This window comes from Cupressus sempervirens, chromosome 7 (assembly GCF_028749045.1).
Source record: "Cupressus sempervirens isolate cs-2001-9-10 chromosome 7, ASM2874904v1, whole genome shotgun sequence".
In the NCBI taxonomy this organism is placed as follows: domain Eukaryota; kingdom Viridiplantae; phylum Streptophyta; class Pinopsida; order Cupressales; family Cupressaceae; genus Cupressus; species Cupressus sempervirens.
In genome coordinates this window covers 702,941,351-702,956,498 of record NC_143124.1, presented here as the reverse complement: position 1 = coordinate 702,956,498, position 15,148 = coordinate 702,941,351, and positions in this window count along the sequence as shown.

Genomic DNA, 15,148 nt, shown 5'->3' with positions numbered 1-15,148 from the left:
ATCAAGCTGAACCTTACAAGGAGAGTGAAATGGTAGCACCATTGTCCATGAGACCAGAAGTTCAACATTCTAGATGGAGATATCTAGATTAGATTTCTATTTTGGGCAATCCTGTGGGACTTGGTAAGGTGTGTTCAATCAGAGAATGGGCCTTTACAGACTGGGAACAAAACTCATCTCAAACTATTGAGATAACAATTGTTTGATCAAGGTAGCAATGGATTAGGATGCTACATGATCTAAAAATAAGAGAAACCCACTCTCCTCAGAATCTGACTCTTACTACAATTAGGATTCTATGGTATATTGACTTGGGAAGAAATCAATGCAAACATCAATTTCTATTAAGGTATCAACCCCTCGTTCTCCTACAGCTACTACTAGTAGTAAATAACAATGCCAAGGATCACGATATGACAATTGCAGTAAGGCACTGGAAAAAGGCTCAAGGTGAATTATGGTTACTTTGACTATGTGAAGAATGAGCTAGGGGAAAGGACACCAAGTGATTGGTGAGTGTGGCCCTGCAGCATAGGTGCATATATAGATTTATTGTTTGTAGCATTACTTTAAGCTCTAAGATAAGATGTTTTTTCAGTTCCTAGCTTAAGTCTCCATCAACATTCCTCTTGTTTTAGTGGTAATGACTTAAAGAGGAATCATAACATATACTTTGCAACCACCCTCTCAAGCTTATGCTCTCGAGTTGACAAAATAAAATGAAGTCAGTATGTTATTCTTAGGAAAACACATGATTTTGTCTAATCATGGAGTCTCTGTGAAAGAATGTCCAATTCTTTACTACTAAGGTATTAAACTGACTGGCCACTCGATCTGAAACTATACTCTTTGGAAAAGCATGTAGTCTCATCACTTCTTTGAAAAACAACTCTGCTACATGAACAACATCACTAAGTCTAGATGACCCATTGTGCTGCTAGGAAATCCAAGTCTAGATGACCACCTTCTTGGTGGTCTGGGGCCTCCTCTGAGCACTACACGGTGAAACAATCCTGTGCTGCTCCTATGGATTTTGAGGCTGAGGTTAGCATCCATTCTGAGCCGGTGGTTGAGGTGGATGCTTTGGTGAATTCCCTGGATGCTCCTGCGAATGTTGTGGCTGTGGATTGCATTCTTTCCACACTGGTGGTTGAGGAGGATGCTTTGGTCTCTTCCCCTACTTTGAATGATCCTCCTAGGGAGTCTAATTCTCTCAGGGAGTTTGAAGTAGCTTCTATGTCCCCTGGATTCCTCGGGTCTTTATCTTCTGAGGATTGGGTTGCTGAGGCAGCAAAGTTTGAGGATGGTTGGATTGTGGTTAAAAGGAAGAAGACTAAGTCTTCCACTCCCCCTTTAGATATGATCCTTTGATAGTGTAAGGACAACTTCAAATCAAAAGGAAAATCTTATGTTCCCTTATGCTGACTAGTTTTTTAGTGATTGTGAACTGGCCGAGTTTCTGGTTTGCTGGAAACTGATTTGGGAGTTTTGTCAGCTTGCTTTGTTCAAGTTTGTTGACTTTCCAGATTCTAGTGTTCTTATGGTTGATTTTTCTAGTCACATTTGTTGGTCTCAGGTCCCTGTAAAACCTAGTTTAGTTGTTTTGCTGGTTTCAAGTCCTCTTAAAACTTGGGTGTGCTTAATGGTTTTTCTTTCTATTTGTTGTAAAGGGTTTCATGACCCCTTCAAAACCTGCTTTTACCTTAATCTAAAACATCACTAATCTTCCTACAGGGATTGAAATGTGCCATTTTTGAAAACTTGTTAACCACCAAAAAAATAGAATCATGCCCTCGTTGAGTCCTTCGTAATCCATGCTGACATCCTCTAACAACTTCTCTGGTATAAGTAAAGTAATGGCCAATAATAGTTCTTAGCAAACAAGAAAATGGTTTTATCTCTACCAAAGTGTCCAATCAATCCTCCACTATGCTTTTCCTTGATGGGATTCTCTCTTATTGAACTTCTTGGAATGCACAACTGGCTTCCTTTGAACAACATACTGTTGTGGTGTCCACAATACACGCCCCATTCCTCTCTAGAAATGGGGACCCCTTACTTTTTTCGACTCCCGGATTCATTGTTCGGGAGTCGGGAGAAGAAAATTTGGTTAGAAGTTAGAATTTTAGAGTCAAAAAATCAAAAAAAAAAAATCAAAAATCAAGAAGTAAAAAAAATTGAGAAAAAAAAAAAATTCATCACCGCGCGCGCCACCAAAAGCAGCGCGTGCCCGAGCGCCACGCGTGGCACCACAAAGGGCCATGCGTGCGCCACCAAGGGTAGAATGCACCAGAGCGCCACATGCGGCACCACAAAGGGTCGCGCGCGCCCAAAGTGTGCGCACACAGCAGCACCTTAAAGGCCCCGTGCACGCCTAAGGGCCGCATGTGCCCAAAGGCCCCACGTGTGCTCCCAAGGGTCATGTGCGCCAAAGTGCCATAACGTGCCGAAAGGGGCCGCGTGCGCCATAACACGCTAGATGCTCACCTGCGCACTCCATGCGTGCGCCACGTCGCCCATTCACCTCCGGTTTTGTTTGAGTAGCTAGTATTTGGGATTTTTGTTCTAGTATCATTAAGGTTTGCCTTAAATTAAGTATTTTTTCATCTCTACAGACTAATGTTTGCTTCTTTTTCTAGGTAAAAAAGGTATTCCTAACTTATCGGGGTCATAGCTTTTGACCTAGAGCTCAAAATGCAGAACTGGTTACACCATTGGAAAGAAGAATTGAAGATCTAATTTTAGTCCCTAAAATAAAGAGCCTTCAGCTGCCCAATTTTAAGGATTGATGAAGATTTCAACTTGAAATTTTGAGCAAAAGACCTCCAAAAAAGCCATTAAAAAATGCCTAGAAAAACTTGTGAAAAAATATGAAAAAGTTTTAAACATTTGATCATTTGGATCACTTGGTTTCTCACCAGGAAGGATAGGGCAGTTGGAGAGAAGACAAAGGTCGAAGATACAAAAGTTGGACACATGAAGCGGAATAGGTTCCTCATCTTATGTAGCTATTAATGAAAAGACTCAACACAGGTGCTTTGGGATTTTAGATCGAAGAAGCAGAAGGAGTTCAAATTTATGAAAGTGATTGGCTATAAAGAGGGTATAAATCATCAAAAAAAAGGCAAAGTGTGTACACAAAAAGTGATCTAAAACGACATTTGTTCCAAAACCCATAACTTTTCAAAATTGAGAACTTTGATTTTTTGGCGAATTGAGCTTTCGAGGTGCGCAGGTGCGCATGTCCACATTTTCATGCAGCTCTACATGTACGCAGGTCTGCAGGTCCACATTTTCATGCAGCTCCGCAATTTAGAGGTACGTCGACAGTTAACTACCAATTCCAAAAATAGCACTTTCCATGCATCGGGAGCGAATTCTAATGACAGTTTAACTCCGACACACACCTAGTGAAGGACCAACTTCTATTTTTGTGTCTCCGTGCACTTCCACTTCGACTGATGGTTGCCTCCTACTTTCTCTCTCATGCTTTCATTGTTTTTGACATGTAAAGGGCTCACACATCCAATTAATGAATAAAATATGGATGGAGTCCCTCTTAGCACCAGTTAGATTGTCAGTTTGTATATATTTAGTTTGTTTTAATGTTTTAAAAGCATTTTATTGCATCAAGATATCTCTCACTCTCAACACAAATTGAGGGGACGATTTCTTATAAATACCCCATTGTAAAATGTAACAAGGGCTGCCATTATTATGCAATAAAATTATGCTTTTGGTGCTAGCATTCGGATTATAGTTATTCTTGCTTGAATGTGTCATTGTTTTGTGAATTTTATTCATGAAATTATGATTGAGCCAAAAGTTTATTGCGTTGTTTCTGTTTGTGCGATCTTTTAGTTCTGGTGTTTGCTACAGATATATGAATTTCATTGACGTAATGAGCTTGAGAAGAGATCACCCAATTGTGTCTACATAGCCTTTTATCTTGCATGAGTGCACTTTCTGTGGCCTTGCGATTTGATGAAGAGTGAAACATCATTCGATTTGTTAAAGATTCTCACCGACGATTGCATCAATGGATTCTAGGAAGCGTTGCTCCTATTTTCATTGGTTTCCTACCGATTTCTTCAAAGGTTTAACTCGCAGCGTGTTGTGTTATGTAGCTTATGTCCATTTAGGAATTTCAATTTCAAGTCATTTGATTTCATGTTATTTTGCTTTCAATTTCGTTATTTGCTTTACTAACCCCCTGTTAGAATATGACCTCATAGTAGCTGCATTATTAGAGTTGCATTCATTGAAAAATAGAAAATAAAAAAAATATTGTTCTTTTGGTGTGATATTTTGAGACAACAAACAGATTTACTTCAATTATGAGATAAAAGAATTTTTAGAACCAGCAAAGGCCTCCTTGTGAACACTCACATTTATCTTCTACTGAGCGGATTTTGGTACGTCGCAAGACAAATACTAAACCTTGGAGCAAATCCTTAAAAAGATTTTCTTTTCAAGAGAGGAATTACGCAATGGATTCCTGTCGTTGACCTCGTACAAAATGAACACCCAATAGAAGTGGCGCTAGAAGGAGGGCCTGAACCATTTTACACTCTTTGAAATGAAAGAAATTTGACAGAGTTTTAGAATTTTACACTCTTGCAATAATCTGCACTTCGCACAAGTTCAAGAAATTTTTTGAGTTTTTCAGAAATTCAGGTGCGTAGGTCCGCAGATCCGCAGCTTCGCAAAATTTTGTGGTGCACTATTTTGAGGAAGTGTGCTTCTCTAGTGGTGTGCTTTTCTAGAATAAACACAAGTTGTTAGAACTTAGTCACTTTCACAAGCATCACAGTGATAAAGGGATTCCAAGAAATCCACCCATTCACATTACACATTTCATCATCATCGTTCGCTTTACATTCCACTTCACACATTTCCATCATTATGCACCATGTCTTTCTTCGATGCCCAAAGTTCACCTTTGAACCTAACTAGACCATTACATGACTTGCCCAAAAATTCCAAAAAGTTTTGCCTATGGTTCATCTATGGAGAATCACAAACAATAGAGGATCATCTTAAAATTTTCAAGGAGATTTGTAATCGAAACCAAATTCAACATATGGATATGGTATACCACCTTTTTCCTTACACTTTGGGGGAAATGGCATTCAATTGGTACCTAAATCTGCCACCATCATCAATAAGGGATTGGAACTCTTTTGACAGAAAGTTTCTAGAACAATTCAAGATCTATATTGATCTAGCTATATTATATCACCAGTTCATCTCGATTAAGAGGGATCCCCATGAGACTATTTCATAGTGTAATCATCGCTTCTATTGGATGTATCAAAGAATGGAGTTTCCCTACGTTATACCACAAGAGGCTGCCATCCAAATCTATTTTGGGACAATGGATTCATTAACTTCTATTTTTCTAAGAAGGCTCCCACCCAGAGACATTGATACCATTGAAAAGGTCTTCAAAGAGGCTATTGCATTCACAAAACAGGTTACTACTGCTCCAATGTCAACAATTACATATTCAGGGTATGAGTCCCAAAAGGCAGTTGCATCCGCTAAAGTAGAAAGCAATATGGCTAGAGAGTTTAGGGCCATGAAGGAGACGATGTCTCTTTTATCCAGTGAACTTGTGAGAATAAAGTTGAATTCCTCAAGAAACCAAGGCGATCATCGAAGACAACTTTATGCTCGAAACAATTATTCCCAAAATCAAAGCGAAAATTTTGGCCTTCACAGTAGCATCAACAATGAGAATAATGGTATTCCAAGCATGAGTCCAAGTGAAAATGAATACGAGTACAATGATGTTTCGGATCAGCCTCCCCTAATCATGGAGAAACAACCTCTGTAGTTTAGTGCAATGATGTTTGAATCATATGATGAATCTACTGGAGGACTAAATGATGAAGATGGTCAAGAGGAGTTTGTGTTCCCATTCAATGAAGAAATTCTTCCAAGTGTTGATGTCGCAATAAGTGTGGATATGCCAAGAAATCTTGAGGGTGCGAGAAATTTTGAAGTTCCAAAACTCCATGAAGTTGCAAAAAGTGATGGAAATGCAAAAGATCTTGAGGTTGGTGAGATTTTTAAATCACAAAGTCATCAAGAAGAAGACACCAATTCTTCCTATGGTGATATTGATTCCCCACTAGATAATGATAAGCTGCCTCCTTCAAAGCAACATATGTCATTAGAAGAGATGGAAAGAGTGTTCAATTTGTCTCAAGCTTAACTGAGGGAATGTCTATTTGCAGGTATTCCACACACACATCAAACCATGCAACAAACGAGTCATGTATAATCCATCCATTTGGGTTCCATTTAGAAGAAAGTTGTCCTGATTTCTTGTTAGCTTGGGAGATCACAATGGAGGGAAAGTATGATTTAGAACAGGCTTCTTTGGGACATGAAGGAGAAAACATTTTGATCGATGATAGTAATGAATCTTGTAATTCGAAAGGAAGGCTGGTGACTGATTCTTCTTGTCCAAACGAACCTAAAGTGTTTCCACGTGCGCGTGAAGTGGTGTACCATGAGACAAGACCACCAAAAAGAGAAATTACAATGTGTGAATGTACCCCTATGGTGGGGGACTTGCTGGATCAGGTGATATCTTTCCATTATCCCTCTCAGTTTGATGATTTTCAATTTGAATATGATGCTAAAGGTAAAAGAACTTGTTTGTGGATTAATCATGGCCATAAAGAGTTACCCCAACTTCTGATTTTGTGTGATTTGTGCTCGAAATTTGAACCAAGATTGTCCAAACTTTATTTTTTTGAGTACAAAGACAAGTCAGCATTTTTGAGAACTATATGAGGTGGTTCATCACTATTGCACATAATGAGAAATCTACTAACAACTCCCCCACATTCTTATTATTCAAGGTTTTCTGTAGATAAATTTTTTTTGTTTTTGTTTTTCTTAGTCATTTTAGTCTTTCTAGTTAGGTGTTAGTTTGCTTTGAGTGAAGTCTTTTTGTTTGGGTTTCATTTATGTCTGGTTCTTTTCTTTTTAAGTCGTGTCAGTCTTGGGGTGAGGTGTACTTGGGATTTTTCTCAAGATTTTTACTAACCACTTTTTGGTTCCAATTTTAGGAAGAGGTATTTCTTTGTCAAAACATTTGGATGATTGTGTGTTTTATACCAACTGAGCAATCGACATTTCCTGTGGAAATAGGGGACTTTCAGTCTGAAAATCAGAGGCTTAGACCACCAAGTTCTCAACACTTTGCAAATTTAAAGATTTGATTGTTTTAGGTGTTGTTGATTTGAAGTCAAAAAAAGGTGACGAGGGACAATCCAAACTTCAATTGGTTCAAACAAGAGGGGTCACCTTGAAAGGTTGCTTAAGATTATTGCTTGGCGTGAGAGTTTCTAAAAAGTTATAAAAGAGGAACGCAAGGGATGTTCACAAGAGATCGAATCCAAGAAACAACACTAATGTCCTGACTACACAGTCTAAGCGTAGTCAGGATAGAGAAGTCTTTTTTTAAAAAAAAAAAAAAGAGTACGGTGTTAAGACTGAAGGATTCCAAATATCTAAAATGACAAAAGATACGTTCTCAAAATAGAATATCCTATATTCAAACTATTGTTTCATCAAAAGTAACGATTTGTACGACATGGAGCAATTATTCAAAAAGCCAAAAAATTAAAAGAATGTGACATCCCGCCAAGAGCCCTCGAACTGATTCTCTCATCTGGTCAAGCAATTGATTAATAAAAGTCTTTGTGGAGATTCCTACATATGAGCTAGAGGAGTGGAAGATCATTTTCAATTTTTCAGAAAACTTGGATAAACTGCATCCTGACACATCAAAAGGAACAAATACACAATGCACACACTTAGCTTGAAGGTTTTGACTTCAAAGATTTTGATTGCAAAGTCATCCGAAATACACTCGAGGTGTTTGAAGTTCGATTGGTGTTTGACACACATCAGAGGAATGTTTGCTGATGAAGAAATGCCTTGGTCATTTCTTCCTTTTTTCTAGGGCTATTTGTTGTGGTGTCCACAACACACGCCCCATTCCTCACTAGGAATGGGGACCCCCTACTTTTTTTGACTCCCGGACTCATAGTGTGGGAGTCGGGAGAAGAAAATTTGGTTAGAAGTTAGAATTTTAGAGTCAAAAAACCAGAAAAAAAAAAAATTCAAAAAATCAAGAAGTTAAAAAAAAAAATCACTGCGCGTGCCACCAAGGGCAGCATGCGCTTGAGCACCACACATGGCACCACAAAGGGTCGTGCGCCATAACGCGTCGGACACTCACTTGCCCACTCCACACGTGCACCATGCCGCCCATTCACCTCTAGTTTTGTTTGAGTAGCTAGTTTTTGGAGTTTTTGTTCTAGTGTCATAAAGGTTTGCCTTAAATTAAGTATTTTTTCATCTCTACAGACTAATGTTTGCTTCTTTTTCTAGGTAAAAAAGGTATCCTTAACTTGTCGAGGTCATGACTTTTGACCTAGAGCTCAGAATGCAGAACCAATTACACTGTTGGAAAGAAGAATTGAAGATCTAATTTCAGTCCCTAAAATAAGAGCCTTCGACTGCCCAATTTTAGGGACCAACGAAGGTTTCAACTTGAAATTTTGAGTAGAAGACCTCCAAAAAAGCCATTTAGAAACGCCTAGAAAAACCTGTGAAAAAATATGAAAAGTTTCAAACATTTGATCATCTGGATCGCTTGGTTTTTCGCCATGAAGGATAGGGCAGTTGGAGAGAAGAAAAAGGTCGAAGATACAGAGGTTGGACACATGAAGCGGAACAGATTCCTCATCTTATGTAGCTATTAATGACAAGATTCAATGTAGGTGCCTTAAGATTTTAGATCGAAGAAGCAAGAGTTCAAATTTATGAAAGTGATTGGCTATAAAAAGGGTATAAATCATCAAAAAAAAGGCAAAGTGTGTACACAAAAAGTGATCTAAAACCACATTTGAGCAAAACCCATAAACCGTTTTCAAAATTGAGAACTTTGATATTTTGGCGAATTGAGCTTCCGAGGTGCGTAGGTGCGCAGGTCCACATTTTCATGTAGCTCCGCAATTCAGAGGTGCACCGACAGTTAATTGCCAGTTCCAAAATTAGCACTTTCCATGCATCAGGAGCGCATTCTGACGGCAGTTTAACTCCAACACACACCTAGTGAAGGACCAGCTTCTATTTTTTGTGTCTCCATGCACTTCCACATCGACTGATGGCTGCCTCCTACTTTCTCTCTCATGCTTTTATTGTTTTTGACATGTAAAGGGCTCGCGCATCCAATTAATGAATAAAATATGGATGGAGTCCCTCTGAGCACTAGTTAGATTGTCAATTTGTATATATTTAGTTTGTTTTAATGTTTTAAAAGCATTTTATTGTATCAAGATATCTCTCTCTCAACACAAATTGAGGAGACGATTTCTTATAAATACCCCATTGTAAAATGTAACAAGGGTTGCCATTATTATGCAATAAAATTATGCTTTTGGTGTTAGCATTCGAAGTGTAGTTATTCTTGCTTGAATGTGTCATTGTTTTGTGGATTTTATTCATAAGATTATGATTGAGCCAAAGGTTTATTGTGTTGTTTCTGGTTGTGCGATCTTTTAGTTCTGGTGTTTGCTATAGATATATGAATTTTGTTGACGTAACGAGCTTGAAAAGAGATCACCCAATTGTGTCTACATAGCTTTTTGTCTCGCATGAGTGCACTTTTCGTGGCCTTGCAATTTAATGAAGAGTGAAACATCATTCGATTTGTTAAAGATTCTCACCGACGATTGCATCAATGGATTCTAGAAAGCGTTGCTCCTGTTTTCATTGGTTTCCTACCGATTTCTTCGAAGGTTTAACTTGTAGTGTGTTGTGTTATGTAGCTTATGTCCATTTAGGAATTTCAATTTCAAGTCATTTGATTTCATATTATTTTGCTTTCAGTTTTGTTATTTGCTTTACTAACCCCTTGTTAGAATAGGACCTCATAGTAGTTGCATTGTTAGAGTTGCATTCATTGAAAAATAGAAAATACAAAAAATATTGTTCTTTTGGTGTGATATTTTGAGACAACGAATAGATTTACTTCAATTCTGAGATAAAAGAGTTCTTGGAACCAGCAAAGGCTCCTTGTGAACACTCACATTTATCTTCTACTGAGCAGATTTTGGTACGTCACAAGACAAATACTGAACCTTGGAGCGAATCCTTAAAAAGATTTGCTTTTCAAGAGAGGAATTATGCAATGGATTCCTATCGTTGACCTCGTGCAAAACGAATGCCCAACACATACCATCTTGAATTATGGAATCCAATCACTTTGTTCTATCAAGTGTAACAAGTTTTGTACAAGCCTTCAAGCTTCACCAAAATCAGAATCCTCTAAATACAAATTACTAAAGTTCCTTGAACCCAACGACCTCAATTTGCATCTCTGTCAGTAAAAGTTATCTTCTACTAAGAGCATTTGCAACTCTATTAGACTTCTCACTCTTGTGTTTTAAAATAAATGTATAACTCTGCAAAAACTCAACCCACTTCAAATGTCTTTGGTTTAATTTTCCTTGACTATTCAAATATTGCAAAGCTTGATGATAAGTATAGAAGACAAACTCCTTGTGAAGAAGATAGTGTTTCCACTTTAATGCGTGAACTATAGCATAAAAGTCTTAATCATAAACATAATATTTTTCTTTTGACATCATTCAACTTCTCACTAAAATAAGCAACAAGTCTACCTTCTTGGCTCAAAACAACTCCTATTGCAATACCACTAGCATCACAATCTGCTTGAAACACCTTGATAAAATCTAGAAGTGCTAAAACAAGTTGCTCAGTAACTTTCTATTTCAACATATTAAAACTCTTATCTTCTCCTACAGTTCACTGAAATTTTTTCCTATCCTCTCTCATTGTTTTAGTCAAGGGTCCACAAATACTAGTGAAAGCTCTTATGAACTTTCTGTAAGAACTAGCTAGTCTATGAAAAGATCTTACCTCTATATCACTTTGTGGAGGAGGTCATTCAAGGATAGCCTTCACTTTCTTAGGGTCCATTTTCAAACCTTCTACCAAGACTACAAATCCCAAGCACAGCAACTCCACAAAACTTCACTTCTTCAAGTTTATTAGCAACTTTTCTTCCCTCAACTTATCGAACATCTTTTGAATATGCACCAAACTCTTCTCCAATGTCTTACTAAATATCAATATATCATCTAGCTAAACAATGACAAACTTACCCAGAAACTCCTTCAGTACCTCTTTCATGAGCCTCATGAAAGTTCTCGGTGCATTGGTTAGCCCAAAAGGTATGACTAACCACTCGTACAATCCTTCTCTTGTCTTGAAGGCAGTCCTCCACCCGTCTCCTTCTTTGATGTGAATCTAACACTACCCACTCTTCAAATCTATCTTTGTGAAATACACAACTCCACTCAAACAGTTCATAATATCATCCATCCTTGGCAATGAAAATCTATACTTGACTTTGATCTTGATGATAGCCCATGAATCTATGCACATCATCCATTCTCCATTTTTCTTTGGTGTTAATATTGTTGATACAACACATGGACTCAAATTCTCTCAAATTAACCCCTTCTACAATAACCCATGAACTTGTTTGTTCAACTCTTCACTTTCTACTATTGTTATTTTATGCAATGTCTTTTTTGATAAACTAGCTCCTAGAATCTGATCCATTTGGTGACTGATCTTCCTTACTAGGGGTAATCCATCAGGTACATTATCTTACACAATATCGAGAAAATCTCCTGACAAATCTACAACTTTTGTGGGTACCTCCTCTACTTATTCTTTACCATCTTTTGGGATTACAAAAAAACATATATAGTTGTGCTTCATACCTTGGAAAAACTCACTTCCATCAATAAAACATATTCTAGCAACACTGCATACCTTTTCTTCTTTATCCTTCAATAGTTTCAACTTATGTTTCACTCCATCCTTTGTTAGAGTATAGGTATGTTCTCGCCCATTATGTACAGCATGCTTGTCAAACTACCACGGCCTACTCAGCAACATATGACATATGTCCATAGGTATGATATCACAAAGCACCTCATCCTCGTAGCTTCCAATCTTGAATGTCATGTCCCCTTTTCAAATAATTAAAAATAATAATCTTTTCTAAGGTAGGCAGGCCCAAAAAGGTGAAGTTTTAGAAAAAGAGACATTTCAGTGGTATCAGAGCTATGATCTTGCCGGCCTGAGGGTTTGTAGAAGTTTGCATGTCAGTTTTGACAACTACCCAAATCTTGCATGTTGCTTCTAATCAGTTGCATGTCAAAATTTATGGTTGCATGCTACTTCTAATCATTTGCATGTTAGTTTTTGGTGAATTTGGTGGTTGCATGTTACTTCTAATCAAATGCATGTCAAAATCTATGGTTGCATGCTACTTCTAATCATTTGCATGTTAGTTCTTGGTGAATTTGGTGGTTGCATGTTGCTTCTAATCAGTTGCATGTCAAAATCTATGGTTGCATGCTACTTCTAATCATTTGCATCTTAGTTCTTGGTGTTTGAAGAAGTTATAACCTATTGGGGTTACACTCTATTTTATCCAGAATGGACAGGTATAGTACAGAGTCTCAAAGGACACGATCTTGGACAATTGATATCCAAAGTCAGAACAGTAGAAAGGATGGTTATTTAGACATTCGAGATAAACTTAGGAAAATAAGCCATGACATGTTTGAACAGTTGGTTGAGCACCACCGTATGATGAATGACATGTTGTCCGACCCAGATAAGATGGATAAGTTGACTGGATTTCTATTTGGCAGATTTTCTCACAGGGAAGATGACACAATTACCAAGAACTTGCATGAGGAGTTTGAGAAACTAGCTTATAGCCAGGCAGAGGTCTCAGATTCTACTCCACCACAGGAGGTAGTGAGAAAGGATATTACGCAGATTGATAGTAATGGTCAACTTGATACTCAAATTGAGACAATTGTATACAGCTCGTTAAAGGGTGATATCACAGGTATTCAGGATGGTATAGTTACAACAGGTAGTGACTATAGCATAGTGGGTTCAAATGATGATTATGAGGATGTTGTGCATGATGGTGAGATACCTGGTAGAGATGAGCAAACATTGAGCATTCATGACTTTGCTGAGAAAGAATACCAAGCACAGTTAGATGCTTCGTCACATGAGGTTGAGGCTGGTAATACTTCACACGATTTGTCCAACTAGCTTAAAGTGAACAAAGACAGTATTGTGACTTCATTATCTCATCATGACAAGTATGTGGAGTTAGTTGGTATTGGTCATATTACTCAAGTGAGGATTTTGCTTGAGTTACCAACTGATTCTAGTTTACAGATATGGACTCGAGATTGTTATATTGGCATTTGGGATTCAGTTGATTGGAGATCTTTAACACTTTTTGGTAGCAGTGTTTGTTTGGGTGCTATCATGGATTTGATTAGCAGATTGCATAGTGTTGTCTTTTCTTGTGCTAGCAGCTTGTCTGATGTTGGTATTAGTTTTTATACACTAGTGTTGGGCTTTGTTCATATATCCAGTCGACCATACTTGCTGGAATGTGTTGCTGATCTTTCATATTTGGCAGTGTGTACAAATGAGTCCCAGGATCATATTGGCATTGATGACATCCAGGAGGATGCAGTGGATAGTTTTGAAGACTTAGTTTCCTTGGGTTAAAAAGAGTTGGACAGCAGTGCTACAATTTTTGATACTCAGTTTGTTGATATGAGCTTTAAAGTTGATTCACAGGATATGGATGGTAATACTCTAGAGACTAGTAACTTTGAGGATACTCATTTAGACAGTGCATCGGAGGAGGTTTGTAGGAGACAGTCAAGCCAATGCCATCATGTGTCTAATCAGTTGAGAGTTAGTGAGCGAGACATTGCTATCGCTTGCCAACATTTTGATGTTGTTCGTCAATTGTTAGCAATTTATGGATGGGGTTCTCCTACTAGTGATGAGCAAGGAGGCAGTTATCTTTCCTTGACAGAGTTCCACTCTTTATGGGAGGCTATCCAGATTTTGAGACAGGATTATATGCAGTTGGTAGCCGACAGAGATTATCTTATGGAGTGGGGTAGTATAGCATATGATGCATTGTTGGCCAAGGAAGATGAGGTGAGTGAGCTTACTGAGTAGCTTGAGGTGACTTCTGAGATTCTTGAGAGTACACAGTTGGCTTTCAAGGAGTCACAGTTTCATTTGGCTAAGGTGACCATGGAGTTAGAGCAACTACAATCTTTACTAGATTTTGTACAGTCACAAGCTATGGTGTCTGATGATCTGAGGATGTCCATGGTCGAGATTGTCAAAGATAGTGGAGATGGGGATGCGTCCATCCTTGATACTAAATTGGCATATCGAGTTCATCCCCACTAGAGGCAGGTTCAGTGGAGTTGGGTGCTACAGCAGATTGTTGTGATATGCCTAACATGGTGGTGACCTCTAGCACTAATGGCATGAAGGCTAGAGATGATGTATCAAAGACCATGTGTGATGTTGGTGAGCCAATAGTTGGCATGGTTCCTGCTAGTAATACTACTCCCTTGGCGATGTCTTTAGAGGTAGTAGTCAGTTCCAAATTGGTTAATGATCGATTACAGTTAGTTACATCTGGATTGCAGTCTGAGCCACTGATTGAGATTGGCGCATTCTATCAGCATTACATTGTGAGGTATGCTCATCAATTTACCTTTGATGGCCATGTTGATGAGATGATGATACAGAGATGTACTTTGGTTCCTAGTGCTTATCATCCGTTATGGGATAGTTTAACACCTCGGGACGAGAGTTGTAATGGGCACGACATGGCAATAGGTTCTGCAGTTGACAGCTTGATAATACATGACTTAGAGCAAGAGTTTCGGAGTGATGCTTCAGTAGGTGTTGTTATTGATTCTACTCCTTTGGCTATGACATCTCTTGACTTAGCTGGTGATCAGTCACAGTGGGTTGTATCACTTGTTCATGGTGAGCTGTTGACTGAGGTTGGTTTTTTTTATCAACATTATATTGCAAGGTATGTACATCAGTTAGCATTTGATCATTGTGTTGAGGAATTGATGGCAGGCAAATTTGGTTTGGGTTCCAATTCTTGCTATTTATCTTGTGATGGCTTTTCACCATCAAGGGTGCATGGGAGTTATGG